Below are 14,824 nucleotides of genomic sequence, written 5' to 3'. Positions count from 1 at the left end.
ACAATCCCATTATATCCTATGGAGATCTTAATAGGATGGACGGGATATCTGTGACGTTTGTGATAAAGTATTCCATCCGCCAAGACCTAAATTAGGCCTTATGTTTGTATTTATTGATGGTACACTTACTACAAAGGCCAAATTCCAAATGTTGATGTGTTATTGAAAACTGAGCAAGAAAACAGAGAAAAGTGGCTAGAATTTGCATTGTACTTATTTGTGGATGAATGTTTTGGTTTGTCAAAATGCCAGATCATCTGCAAGTATTGCTACGATAAATGAGAGTACAACAAAATGTGTGCCAGAACAATACATAATAAGTTAGAGTTGGTTCAGATTCCAGAGGACCTTCCACATCTAAATGTTTATGAAAAAAACTGAAACTATCTATACACCTTTTCAAGCAATAGTTCACATGGGACCAAAGATTGAGAAACTACCACCGACTCAGCTGCAGAAAGGCCTTAAAGGTAGAGTTGTCTACTTACCTTTATATTTTAACCACAATATTGAAACTGTGGGCATAGAGAGAGATCTGTATGAACCGCTAGTTAATGGAGTTCCCACAAAAAAACAAAAAAATATGTCAGGAACTAATGTATGTGAATGAGGTAATAATAGCTACATTCTATCTCAAATAAGATGATGTATATTACAAAGATGTAGATGTTGTTACACATGAAAATTGTATGGAGGAAGAAATGTTGTTTTGAAGTGGGCAGTTTGAAACAGTGGATAGAAGTGGATATGAAGAAATATATGAGTACTTCAGAATTCATCTACTGCATTCAAAAGGGATTATGGGAGATGTCATTAAACTGTATCAGATTAAAGAAGCAAAAGGAGCTCCAATGAGTGTGTAGGAGAAAAGTTTAGAGGCTCATTGTTCTCCACAACTATTTCCAACTGGAGAAGGTGGACAGTATGATGACCACCTAGTGCAAATATCAGCAGCTGCACATAGGTCACCAAGAGTATATTCAGAGGACCCTAGATTTCAACAAAATACTCCATATATATTCCATCTGTTTTTTAAAGTGATTCATCTGGACTGTCATATGCTGTTAACCATATTCTTAAAACTGGTGTTAATCTACTAAATATGTCTACAAAAGACTTTGGGACTAATAAGTCCTAGGACCTCCAGACCAGTGGTGGCAGTCGGACCTTTGCTGCTGTGGTGGTCTGACTGTTGCATTATAACCCGGGTGTTCCGACCACCAGGGGACCGCCATCTCCGCCGGGATCAGTGATCCCGATGGGCTGACGGCGGGTACAGGTTGCAATCTACTGACAATCAGCCAGGTGGTTGTGATGGTTGTTAGATACGGGCTAGCAAAGGCAGTCTAATTACCCATAGAAAACGGAGGCGCATATTTATGACGTTTTGGCATAGGGCAGTGCAGCAAGTCACCTTGCTGCGCTGCCCTGTGTCAAATGTAAAGGGTGGGAAAGCGCTGTATTGAAGCAATGCAGAGCATTCCTGTCCTTTACCCTTGCGCTGAAACACTTTTGGCTGCCTAGGGCCACTGCAGACACCCTTGAACCATGGTACAAGGGTATCCGGGTTGAATACCTGATAGTTTTTGTGCAGGCAGGGGCACCTTCCTGCACAAAACAATCCTTGGAGGCTTTCTCCTCTTTTTATGTGTGCTGCAGAATGCAGTATTGCTAAATGAAAAGTTACAATCAAAACTGGATTCATTGTACACATCTGTTTCATGAACTTGAGGACAGGAGAAATGTTTCACTGTTTGCAAGAACTGTAGAGTAATTTTACATTGAAATTTACATGTTGAAGAAAGATTAGTTTTGCTGCTATGAGTAAAGTTATTGATTTCATTACCTTTCCTAATAGGAATGAGGTGGAATACCTAGTGATTCAATTTGATCAGACTGATCAAGCAGATTGGAAGGTCCATTGTACATTTTTCCATGTGAAATAGTTATATGTCAGATGGAAACAGTTTCCAGTTTCTCTAGCGTACAGTATTACAATTCATACATCTCAAGGTTTCATTGTAGATGCAGCATTTATTAATATTGGTAGTACAGTACTTAAAGAAGATATGTCACATGTAACCTTGCCTCTAGTTAGGACATTGTCCGGTTTGTATCTAGTTACATTTAATTACAACAAAGTAAATGCAGATCCAAGTTGTGTAAAAGAACACAACAAATTAAAATGTCTATATGCTCTTCATTTATGGCAGTATCCAGTTTATGAAAAAATGTCCACCTGTCCAAAGTGAAAACGTTAAAAGAATTGTAGTGATGTGGTTGGAAAAGAAGAAATAAAAGGAAAACAAGGAAGTTGTTAAGAAAAAAACTGAAAATTAGGAAAATTTTGTTGGTTACCAGTTTTCAAACCCTTCTGGGGCCAACTGATATGCTAATGTTGTTCTAAACAAAGGTGGTCATTATGAAAATGGAGGTGACTGTTAAAGTGGTGGTCACACCGCCAACAGGCTGGCAGCAATTACCGCCAAATTATGACCATGATGGTGATAACTCCCATAGACAGCCAATGTACCACACCAACAGCCAGTCTGTAAACACCACTGTCCACGGCGGTAACCATCAACAGCCAGGCCGAAGACAAGGTGCTGCCCACAATATTATGACATAGAAAACACCATTATTTCTGGGGCGGTACCAATGCCATCAAAAGCCTGGCAGAAACAAAACACAGAAGACGAAAGGCTCACCATCAGAGACACAAAGAAGATCAACGCTGCCATGGAATCGGAACTTCAAGTCTTCCCGATGCTCCTCTATGCCATGCACCACCTGGAACACCAACCCAGATGAAGATGACAATGGTGAGTACAGCCACCTAGCACACAAGGGAGAGAGGGAGCAAAAGGACAGTAACACACACACACACACACACACAACATACACACAACCAGCTGCAGAGGAAAACCAGTCTCACAGGACACACGTCATAATAATGCGAGGCACCATTTAGCCAGAACTGATAGTGTAATTTGAGGCCAACAGCCACCATATTTCCATGTGACAACAGATATTTGAGTCACTATTCAGAAAGGGACAATGGCCAGTCCAAAGTACAAAAGGCCCACATGGCTGCAGGGCACAGTCCAAGGCCCAACTTGTTCCCTGACGAAATCTGCGCTACACTGTGCAGGGGTATCATGTTGGGAATGGCCAGGCACCTCAGAAGGAAAGGGGTTTGGGGGCTGAAGTGGGGACCTTGCCTACTTGATCTGGAGGGGGCTCCATGCCCATTTCACTTTGCTGGGGAGTGCAAGGTCACAGTCTCTGAGGTGGGGAACTTGACGAAGAGTTCTGGAGGGGGCTCCATGCCCATTTCTCTGTGCTGAGGAGTGCAAGGTCACAATCTGTGAGGTGGGGAACTTTCCCACTGGTTCTGGAGGGGGCTCCATGCCTATTTCTCTGTGCTGGGGAGTGCAAGGTCACAGTCGCTGAGGTGGGGAACCTGCCCACTGGTTCTGGAGGGAGCTCCATGCCCAGTTCTATTTGCTGGTTAGTGCAAGGTCACAGTCTCTGAGATGGGGAACTTTCCCACTGTTTCTGGAGGGGACTCCTGGTACAACAGTCCCTGGAGGGTGGCCTACATGCCCTCTGCTGGAGGTGAGGGCTGCTGTGTCCCAGCTGGAGGTGAGGGCTTCTTGCCCACTGCTGCTGGAGGAGGCCTCTTGCTCTCTTGGTTGGTTGCTGGAGTGGGAACCTTCCCTTTCTTGGGTGGTGGAGTGGGATCTTTCCCTCTCTTGGGTGGTGGAGTGGGACCCTTCCCTCTCGTGGGTGGTGGAGTGGGATCATTCCCTCTCTTGGGTGATGGAGTGAGATCCTTCCCTTTCTTGCCTCCACAACTAGGAGGTGCCTCCACTGTCCCCATGGATTGTTTGGCTGAGGTGCTGGGCTGGGTCGTTGTGACCCTGCTTTTACGGGTAGGACGGTGGGTGGGGGAAGGAAGAGATCAAGTTGGGCAAGGAAAAGCTCCTTAGGGATGGTGGGGCAGGATGAGGGAGAAGGGATGGGATTGGAGGTTGAGGGAATGGTTGTTGGAGGTGTGTATCTGCTGGACTTGAGTGCAGGAATCTTATATAGAAAAACAAGGGGTCTACCCCAATAACCCTACCATACCTGGGTGGAATAAATATAGCCCATGGCCCAATGTGTTTATAGAGATTCTAGATGTCTGGTTTAGGTTTAAAGAAAGGGCCATAGATATACTGAACTTTATAATGGACTCTATTTACCTAGATCATGTCCTGTGCAACACTTGTTTACTTAAGATGCTACACAAGTAATTAATTGGTCCTCGTAAATATGTGTGCTATTATGGGTCCACTTCTTTTTGGACCCAATGAAAACTTCATTGTGCATTTCGGTTGAGGCAATAAATGGTAGGCTCAGACAGTTTTGTCTACGCTGATGTTATTCCTCGTTCGTACAGGATCCAACTAACATGGCCGCTGTGTTTGTTATTATAGGGGGGGCCCTTCCTGTTCAAAGATGGACACCACCATTACTAGATCGGATTTCACAAGTAAATGCGGTCACGTTTTACAACAATATGGAGATAGGCACAATAACTAATATCCAGACAGTCCGTTTTTATTCCATCTTAGTTTAAGTTCACATTTGTAATCATACTACTTTGCCAGTAGTTAATATGGCTGCCACAAAGTGTTCAACCCGATTTAAAGATGGCGGCCGCCATATTCTGCTCTCACAACGTTGGGAAAGCGGTAGAAGGGCGACTCATCGGGCCACACACTGATGCTCTACAAAGATTTTAGTAAGTTTCCATAAACAATGAGATTTGTTCTTTTAGCGTTTGGAGTCATTTTTAGCACTCATTTCGATTCCTACGCTGACACAGCTTCTTATCTCGTGTCCTTCGTTTCCAGACAAATTTAGAACGCGAGTTGTGTATTGTGCTTAGACTAATGATGTTAGATGGCCTGCACTTTTAACACAGCATGGGGTCAGTTGGGGTCCCACATATAAATTCTTTTCTCCCCTGGGTGATAGCTATATTTAATTCAGTAGCGAGCCAGTTACAGCACTAATTGGGTATAGGCTACCTCTTTTATTTAATTTTATGTACAACCAGTACACCAAGTCACTCTAATTTTGGTGATCCCGGATTGTACATATGAAGTGAATACCCAGTGTGGAAAAAGGAACTTTATGACATCACTATCTGGTGGGATATAATCCGTCACTGTGAAGGGAGTATTTAAACAATCTCCATATAAAAAAGTTTAATTGCATTTTGTATATCATTTATAGGTCTTTATCCCTTCATGAGTCCTGAAGAGGCCCGTATGTAAAGGGTACGAAACGCGTCGACCTTTTTTGACAAGGCGGTTGCAAAAAATAGTGAATGTATGGACTAAGATCAGAGCTCACATCTTTCGTTTAATTTAAAACCTAAGGAAAGTGGTTGCAACCACCTCTTTGATGTGGATGAAAGTCTTAATATATTTTGACAACCACTTTTTTCAAATAATTTTGGAAACTGATGAAGACAGTGTTTTTATATATTCGTATATATATATATATATATATATATATATATGTGTAAATATTTGTGATGTAAGTCTATTTGTATGTTATTCATATGATGTAGATATGTAATTTTGGTTTGATGTCCAAAAAATGAAGAGAATAATTTTGTGGTAATTAAAGTACACTATCAATTATCAATTTAGAAGCTCATTGCAAGTAATTCAAAATTGGAATCTGTCCCTACCATTGTACCGCTTGTGTTTATGGACTTGGGTGCAGGTGCATGGACAGTGTGCTGATGTGAGGTTGATAGCTGTTGGATGTTTGAGTGGGTGCGTTTGTGTCTCTTAGGAATGGGGCCGACAGGGTGCGAGAGGACACAGGGGACACGTGAATGGATATTGTGGAGGTGTCTGAAAGTGAGGTGTGTATCTGCTTGGTATGGTGATTGTGGTGGTGGCTGTTGATGCAGTACATGCAGGTGTGAGTGTGGAGGAAACAGTGAGGGAGGAGAAGGAGGAGGAGTGGGAGAGACAGTGGAGTCAGTGGATGTTGTTGTGAGTGCTTGAGGCCTGAAGTGTGCTGCCTGTGTTTATTTGTGCCACTTTTGTGTGATGTTTTGTGTGCATGCTTGTCTGTATGTGTACATGGGATGGGTTGGGGTTGAGGAGATTGGGAATGGGAAGTGGTAGTTGGAGGGGAGACGGTAGGAACAGGGACAATGGCTGCACCAGAGAGGAGGCCAGAGCCTGGAATTATCTCTTTTGGGTTGCCAATCCACTGTGAATGCCCTCCAGGAATACATTGCTGCATCTGGAATGCCAGCCCCTGGATGGCATTCACAATGGTTGACTGCCCTACAGAGATGGATCTCAGGACGTCAATAGCCTCCTCACTGAGGGCATCAGGACTGACTGGGGCAGGGTCTGAGGTGCCTGGTGCGAAGGAGATGCCCACCCTCCTGGGTGAGTGGGCACGGGCAACTCGGTGAGGGGCTACTGGGAGCGCAGTGCTGGTATGGGGGTGACGGCTGTTTCTGTAGCTGGGGTGGTCCCAGAGGTGTCCGCCACCACCAGGGAGCTTCCATCGGAGGAGTAATCAGAGTCAGTGATGTCACCTCCTGTCTTCGCACTCCATCCCACTGGTTCCCTCGGCGTCAGTGGACTCTGCCTCCTGGGTTGAGGTACTGGGTTTTTCAGAACCGGTACTGATCCGGTAACCCAGTGGTGCCAGGGTACACCCAAAGACCTCGGGTACTTTCCTGATTCAGACCACAGAAACTCAGAGTCTTCTAGGTGAAGTCAAAGATCGAATTTATTGGCTGCAACCAAGTGACAAGCGTCCTAGAAGTACAACAGCACGGTTTGTATGTTCTCAGGAGACTGTGTTTCAATGCAAAGTCAGGTTTCCTTATATACAGTTTTTTAAGCTTCAGGCAAACATTCTTGACATTTTGGTTGGTCATTCACATGTTTTCACTACAAAGGAAAAAACAGTGTCATGATGAAACCTCATATTTCATGTCATCCAACCCATAATAAATTACCCGGCAAGGCCTAGTATTTTACATCAGATAAGTGTGGACCCCCAATAAAAACGGGCACCTCCCCCTCGTAAAGTAAGAAGAAGAAAAGAGCAGGTGCAGGTGTGAGCAAGATTAGGCAGGGTGTGTGAGCGATAATAAGGGTTTTATGGCATGGTGTGCCTTGATGCTATCTGATTCGGCCACTGGGAGAGGGACTGACCAAACAGGTTTGGCCTGAGGCAATGGTTCCAGCTTGCCCAGGTCAGAGAAAAGTCAATCAAGGTGTACGTGTCCTTGGAATCAAATCTGACTGTATTATAAGCCTATGTGAGGGCAACTTTTAAAAATGGCTGCCGTGTATAAAATGGGAGCCACGAGTGCAGGACGAAAATGGCGATTTCGAGGTGAAAACGCTGCTGGAATTTAGCGAAAATGCTCATGCTTAGTGTACTAGTCATTATCGGTCTTTTGATACTAAAATCGTACTGCTGTGGCAAAGTAAATTACATGGGTCCAGAATTTTTAGAACCACAAACCCTCCTTTTGCCCTTACAAAGGCAATAAACCTATTCTCATGCTAATCTGAGTCCAGGTCTATGTTTCTAAAGTCGTTGAGATGTTGCTGTAACATCATCCTAGTATTTAGCTCGTCTCTTGGTGCAGGTTTCCTTATGCATGATGTAACACAGAGGCCACATATGGCAGGACAAAGTAAGGAATACCTCTCTCTGCAGTAGGTGGCATAAGATCACACACCCAACAATTAGTGATGTTCACTACTAACTAGTGTTGATGCAGAAGCTGTACAAAAGAATTGCTTACGAATTCTGATCTTCTAACCTGCTCATGTTCAGGAAAAGGGTGAAAAGAGTGCAAAGAAACAATAGTAGGAAAAGACATAGGTTGGGAAGTGGGTGCAGAAGTCAATTGAGTAGAGAAAAACAATCCCACCCATAAATGACAACGTCATGTTTAAAAGACACTAGAAAACACGTTATTAAGAACATATAAACAACGGGAGAAAGTAGTGACCACTATTACAAATGAAATAATAATTTTTCACAACCCTAACCAAAAAGCAAATCCTAAAATGATCTAGTAACATTTTTAGGGCTCCTCTGCATTTCAGTAATTTTGGTATGTTCAGGTGGAACAGTGGTGACTCTCATCAATGCTCTAAGGTGAAAAGGGGGTACTCTTTCCACAGATAATGGACTTTATTCTGCTTTTACTAAACAGAATAGTACTTTAAAACAATGCCAGCAAAACAATCAGTCTCCTAACACCTAGTCTATACAATCACACGGAAACCTCTTGTGAAACCAACTATGCCCAAAGTCCGTTCAAAAAGCCTCTCTGGCAGGCTTCTATTGTCCATCAAATTTTCTTTTGTTGTTTTCTTTCGCATGGGCTTCTCAATTCAGGCCTCTTCGTGAGAAAAGTACTGCTTAGTTGGAGTGCCCTCCTGGCAAACACCCACAGCTCACTCGAAAGTCTCAATGTCTTAAAGCAATGCACCAGTGTCTCTCCTCTGTGGCAGACACTACAAACAATGTGCTCTTCATTGATCAAGGGCACAAATCATCTCGTGCAGACCCAAGCACCATTAATTGGGAAATAGCTCAAGCTCAGCAGCACTTTCAGACTCCAACACTCATTGTTTAGTGTCAGAGGACGCTCAAGCTGCTCTTTCATGGGCACCACAATATAGTGCCTTTTTCCAAACTTGAAATCTCCGGTGCACTGCCCTTCTTCCGTTGGAGCAAAGAAAAGGGGGTGTGTGGCCAAAACTCAGGCCAAGGGGCTCAAGGGATTGCACACTGTCAGAGGTTACCAGCACATGACAGGTAGAGAAATGAAACCTCAAAACAGCTCTGCCATCAACAACAGGAATCCTTCTCTTTAGCTCTTTTACACTGAAACTTTGGTTTTGTGATGTCCAACGCCGTCTGATGGAGCAAGTACGATACCATGCGCTGGCGATCGCTGTCCAGCTTTGCTACTTTCTGGGTGCTGAGACTGTAGGGCCAAAACGTCCATCTTTCATCTGTAGCTGTCACTGATGGGAATTAGGCTTAAATCAATGTCCTGCAGGTTATTATGACTTGATACCCGCAGAATCTAGTGACGTAGGAAATGTGCCACAGTTGTTAGTTCCCTTCAATTTAGTACAAAAACAGTTCATGGTTTTTAACAAGGGGACTGCAAGCAGGTGGTCTGCAATCTTCAAAGGAGTAGCCATACACCATGGGCATAAAATACAAAGACAAAGGCAGAAGGGCAAAACAGGGTCTCTAGCATCTTTAATTGGGTTCTCTCCATTATTCTCTGCCATCTATAGCTACATGAGAATTCTATCTGAATGGATTTCCTCACACAGTGGCATTGTCTAATGGGGTAAACACATATTTTCCTCAATGATTAAGTCTAGGTGTTCCTCCTTATCTTAGAACATCTCAATAGAGAAATCACATGATACCGATTATCAGGGACATGTAGAAACCTTCCTTTAAAAACTGTGCATCAGGTGCACTATGCAATACACAGGCTAATAGTCAAATGTGCAAACAAAAAGACAAGAACTAGAGGGTCCTGATATTTGCATGATTAGGACACATCTGATCCCACCAAAAAAAAAAAAAAAAAGTAGCAGGAACAGAAGGGAACCGAACACCAAATTAAAATAGACATTGAAAATTCGTCATGTTCAAAAAGGTAAACATAAGATATCTCCTATTGAGATGGAAAACTTGTCTTACTATAATATTAAGTCAGTTAACCAGTCTATCGCTACCCTGACAGTCAAGCTGGAAAACATTGAAGCAGGCCTAAGGCAAATTCTTGAAAACCAGTCTGGTCATACCAAAGGGAATTATACATAACATGGGGGTCCCTGGTACATCACTGCAGTCTGGAAATGTGAACCTGAATAATACATCAATAATAATAAAAGGTCTGACTGGTGAAAGGAATTTGAAAAAGAGAAATGGGACTAGGACATAGCTAAAATCTCAATAACTAAGCATGATGCGACATTGGTCAGGGGAAGTAACAAAAGAAAAAAATCTATAGGAAGAACAAAAAAATTATTTGGGTGATAGTCAGGCATGTGACACAACACCGAGAGTACGGGTGATACACAAAGGCCAAAGTTACACAAATTTTAACTCTACCGTTGGTGACTACACCATATACGGTACTCCTAGCTAATGTTTCAGTTCCTTCTTCAGGAAAAAATGAAAACCTGGTTTTCTTTTAAGGAACAAAAGCCATATGCTACTTAGGAAACAGAACATCATTAACTAATGTAATATAGAAATTAGGCCACCTTGAGTCACAGATCTATAATTTCATCCTTAGGTCCAATCAAGGCTACATAAATGTAGGGCTGCCTGTTCCTTTAAGGGAAGGGGCAGTAACGTGACTAACTGCAGGTGACACACTTTGATCCTGTATATCTCTTTTTATTTTCCTTCAATACCATTATAGCCAAATAGACATGCACTGGTGAAGTGTTGTCTCTTATGTTCACAGCATGAAATATCATTATCTGTGGAATTTAGTAACCTGAACAAGTTCAACCAACTGTTGCGTAGCGATGGGCATCGTCATGACCATCCCCTCACAACACAGGGGAGCTTGTAATAGTATCAAAAGCAGCAACAAACATGCAAAAAAAAACAAATAAAAACGCACAAAACGTCAAGCTATCAGATATACTTGCTGTGTATCAAGCACAAAAAGCATAGACAAAACAATAGCATGTATGAATAAGCGGTGACACACAACACCATGTCATGTACTTTATGCACTGTAAACCTGCAGCCCAAAACCCAATATTTGGGCCTGTTTAATTTGTCAGGTTTAAAATCCTTACCCTCCTTTTGACAGTAGATCACCAGGCAATGGAAATCTGCTGTCAAATATAACTTTACTGTTTCTCTTCTAACATACAGGACCAGCAAGAACAATTCATGATAGGACCAAATACACGAAAATAAATTTCCATTACTTAACTGTTACCCTCTTGTCAGTTACTTCGCAACATCAAGCCACCTTAGTTTTACCTTTCTAAAAGTAAAAATTGTTACACTGACACTCCATATTAATTTGGCACCTACAATTTCCACTGTGAAAAAATAAGTCTTAATTGATAAATCGTTCTCATTAAGACATGTAGCCTTCAAAATTTTAGAAAAGGGCTGCATCTTATTTTCTGTCTAAGACTGAATGCAACACTTCGTTTTCTGTCAAATAAAAGCAACTAGCAGGCATCATTTTATTTTTTTAGAGCGGAGACACAAATGTATCAGTTCTGCCATGATGTTGGGACTTTCGAAGAAACCCCTTTTTTTTATATTTTCCCTTTGGAATTAAGTTCTTTAATTGTATTGATGTTCTTCTGGAGAAACCAGAAATCCCACTTTTAGAGGCCCGTAGGGTCATTCTGCATTTCACAGAGACAGGGCCCTAATTTAAAAGGTCACAAGTGTCAACATGACAGCCTCCTCCATTGTTTATGGGAAAACTAAAGATAGCATCTCAGCAGCTTGACTTGAGCCAGCCTCTGTAGCTCTCCTAGCTTCTGCCACTCTGAATCTGTCAAAGACAGTAGGCCTTCCTGTTTTCCTTCTAACCTGCAATAATTCACTCTATTTAAAAAAAAAAAAAATTCCTTTTTAGGCGCTAACAAAAATTTATCTCTATTTCCAGATTATTAAACTACATTTACTGTGAATAATTCACAAACCTTAATAACACACATACCAGTTGTTAGAATAAATGCTTGTTGCAATCCCATGCAATGGTTCATATTTCATCAACCTCGAATGAATGAACGTCTCAGTAGGCCCAGCTGAAGTTAGAACCTTCAACCTCGATATTAAAACAAGCCTTTGTACTGGCACATTGACTCATTGAATCATAAGAAGGCACAACCTGCAAATATATATCAAACCTAAATGTAAGCATTTACTGAAGCCTGAGACACTTTAAAAAGTACTCTGAATGAAAGAAAATGCAGTTTAAACAGTGCTTTTGCACAAAATCGACTTTGATATTTTAGGCATTAAAAATCAATATCCTACAATTTTCTTGCATAATATGCATTACCAGAATGTCTATTACACAATCCATGAGTCAGCCATTGAAAATATTAACTTATACTTTATAGAAATGAGCTTGTTTGCTCCTGCGCCAAGGGAAAATTGCACATACAAATGTCATTTTAGCGGTGCAACATAACTTAAATTACATTTTAATGCTAGGAGGTCATAGTATAGGTATTAAGCTTTATAAATATTAAAAAACGATTTTGAAAGGCACTTATTTTTTAAATAATTTTTCCATAATTAATAATTTTCTTTTTTTTGAAAAAAAACCAATTATTCTTTTTTTTGTGATAATTCCACATATAAAAGCAAGCTGCATCCCTTGCCTATTATTTGGGATACATTAACTCACAAGCCTAAGCGCATAAGCCTAACTTGAAATGCGTCACATTTTTGCGCCACTTTCATTTAAAAGGAAGGTTATGCAAAATTCCACCCGTGTTTAACTGGGAAAGTGCTGGCTGAATTGAACATTCCTATAAATTACTGCAGCTGAAAAGTTTGCCTGTGAACATCTAATACAATGCATCTAAGAAAAATGCTGTAAATTTATTTATTTTTTTGCAAAAATAGATAATTTCAATTTTTTTGGGGGCCCTATTTATATCTATTGAATGTGTTTTCTAATTTATTAAGCATTTAACGGCAGTTTTGTATATGTGCACAATTGCTCATTCTATAAATTAAAGAGCAACATATAGCTATGTTAGCGCATCACATGGTTCATTTCTGGATTTTTTCTAAGTTTCTACTTAATATTAATTAACCAACATTTTACTTAACAAACTGAAAACATCAAGAAGACCCACAAACACACATTGAGCTCATTTCAGATATAAACAGAAAACACTCAGGACACACAATACAGCGCGCTTTAGCCATTTTTCATAAATAGCGCCGTCGCAATTTACTTACAGAACCGTTTGCAGATCCTAGTTGTAAGTCATATTTACAAGAGAAAAGAAAACGTTTCTCAATAGTGTTCCAAAAAACTGCAAAAACAGCCTCACAGACATTTATTTCCAAGAATAGCGGACCCATACTTTATTAAACGTGATGGGGCCCACTCCGTGCTTCACATATAGTTCATAGGTTGGAGTTCCAATCGGAGGAACCGGACATGAGTCCTCCAACCGGGAGTCCCTTTTACAACCAAGACAAAACAAATTTCCAAGTCTGCTAAGACCAGGCATCTTCGCTCACTAGTCTAGCTTCAAACTTCAAAGGATTATCGTTTACGATAGTCTCGTGAATACACGAGTCCTTCGACTTTGGTACTTGCAAGTTCCAAATCAAAGTGATCCCGAAGGGATACCAAACCAAATGTCCAACTAAGGACCAAACCAAGTGTCCAACTAAGGACTGGGAGACGCTCCACTTATACTTAACTAAAAATATTGATGACGTCACCAGAAGACTCGTCTTATCGTTTGGCTCTACCAAACATCAAGGGTCCAAATCAGGGCGATAGCCAGGGCAGCAGTCCTTCGTAACCGTCGGGAAGCAGGGAACCTCGCAGCAAAGACTTTCGGACCACGTCGACATGCAGGGGTCGATGAAGTGGCGACCTTCCTCCAGAATTTTCACACGAAGCTCCTCACGGACCTCAGGCCTGGACCGGTACCGCTGGTATCGCCCCACGTTGGACGCCAACTGAGGTACTGGGTTTTTCAGAACCGGTACTGATCCGGTAACCCAGTGGTGCCAGGGTACACCCAAAGACCTCGGGTACTTTCCTGATTCAGACCACAGAAACTCAGAGTCTTCTAGGTGAAGTCAAAGATCGAATTTATTGGCTGCAACCAAGTGACAAGCGTCCTAGAAGTACAACAGCACGGTTTGTATGTTCTCAGGAGACTGTGTTTCAATGCAAAGTCAGGTTTCCTTATATACAGTTTTTTAAGCTTCAGGCAAACATTCTTGACATTTTGGTTGGTCATTCACATGTTTTCACTACAAAGGAAAAAACAGTGTCATGATGAAACCTCATATTTCATGTCATCCAACCCATAATAAATTACCCGGCAAGGCCTAGTATTTTACATCAGATAAGTGTGGACCCCCAATAAAAATGGGCACCTCCCCCTCGTAAAGTAAGAAGAAGAAAAGAGCAGGTGCAGGTGTGAGCAAGATTAGGCAGGGTGTGTGAGCGATAATAAGGGTTTTATGGCATGGTGTGCCTTGATGCTATCTGATTCGGCCACTGGGAGAGGGACTGACCAAACAGGTTTGGCCTGAGGCAATGGTTCCAGCTTGCCCAGGTCAGAGAAAAGTCAATCAAGGTGTACGTGTCCTTGGAATCAAATCTGACTGTATTACAAGCCTATGTGAGGGCAACTTTTAAAAAATGGCTGCCGTGTATAAAATGGGAGCCACGAGTGCAGGACGAAAATGGCGATTTCGAGGTGAAAACGCTGCTGGAATTGAGCGAAAATGCTCATGCTTAGTGTACTAGTCATTATCGGTCTTTAGATACTAAAATCGTACTGCTGTGGCAAAGTAAATTACATGGGTCCAGAATTTTTAGAACCACAGGGTCCTGTGGGATGCAGCTCCCTCTGTCACCGGCACCCCTGCTCCTACGCCAGATGATGGTAATGCACACATGAACAGGATGACAGAAGAAAAAAGGGGGGGAGAGAAAGGGAGCACTGGGTCAATTACAGCACCAACACTACAGATG

At 41.9% G+C, this 14,824-nt stretch overlaps 1 long non-coding RNA gene across 1 annotated transcript in view; it reads left to right on the top strand.

Annotated features, from left to right (window-relative positions):
- The first annotated feature begins 4,672 nt into the window (after positions 1-4,672).
- The window catches only part of LOC138250190 (uncharacterized), a 106,806-nt gene continuing 96,654 nt past the window's right edge, over positions 4,673-14,824 (top strand). Inside the window, exon 1 of the long non-coding RNA XR_011194902.1 lies at positions 4,673-4,789. This is a non-coding gene — a long non-coding RNA (uncharacterized lncRNA). The remainder of the gene's footprint in view (positions 4,790-14,824) is intronic.

Source organism: Pleurodeles waltl, chromosome 8 (assembly GCF_031143425.1).
Source record: "Pleurodeles waltl isolate 20211129_DDA chromosome 8, aPleWal1.hap1.20221129, whole genome shotgun sequence".
NCBI classification, from domain to species: domain Eukaryota; kingdom Metazoa; phylum Chordata; class Amphibia; order Caudata; family Salamandridae; genus Pleurodeles; species Pleurodeles waltl.
This window is presented reverse-complemented; position numbering and strand designations above follow the sequence as displayed.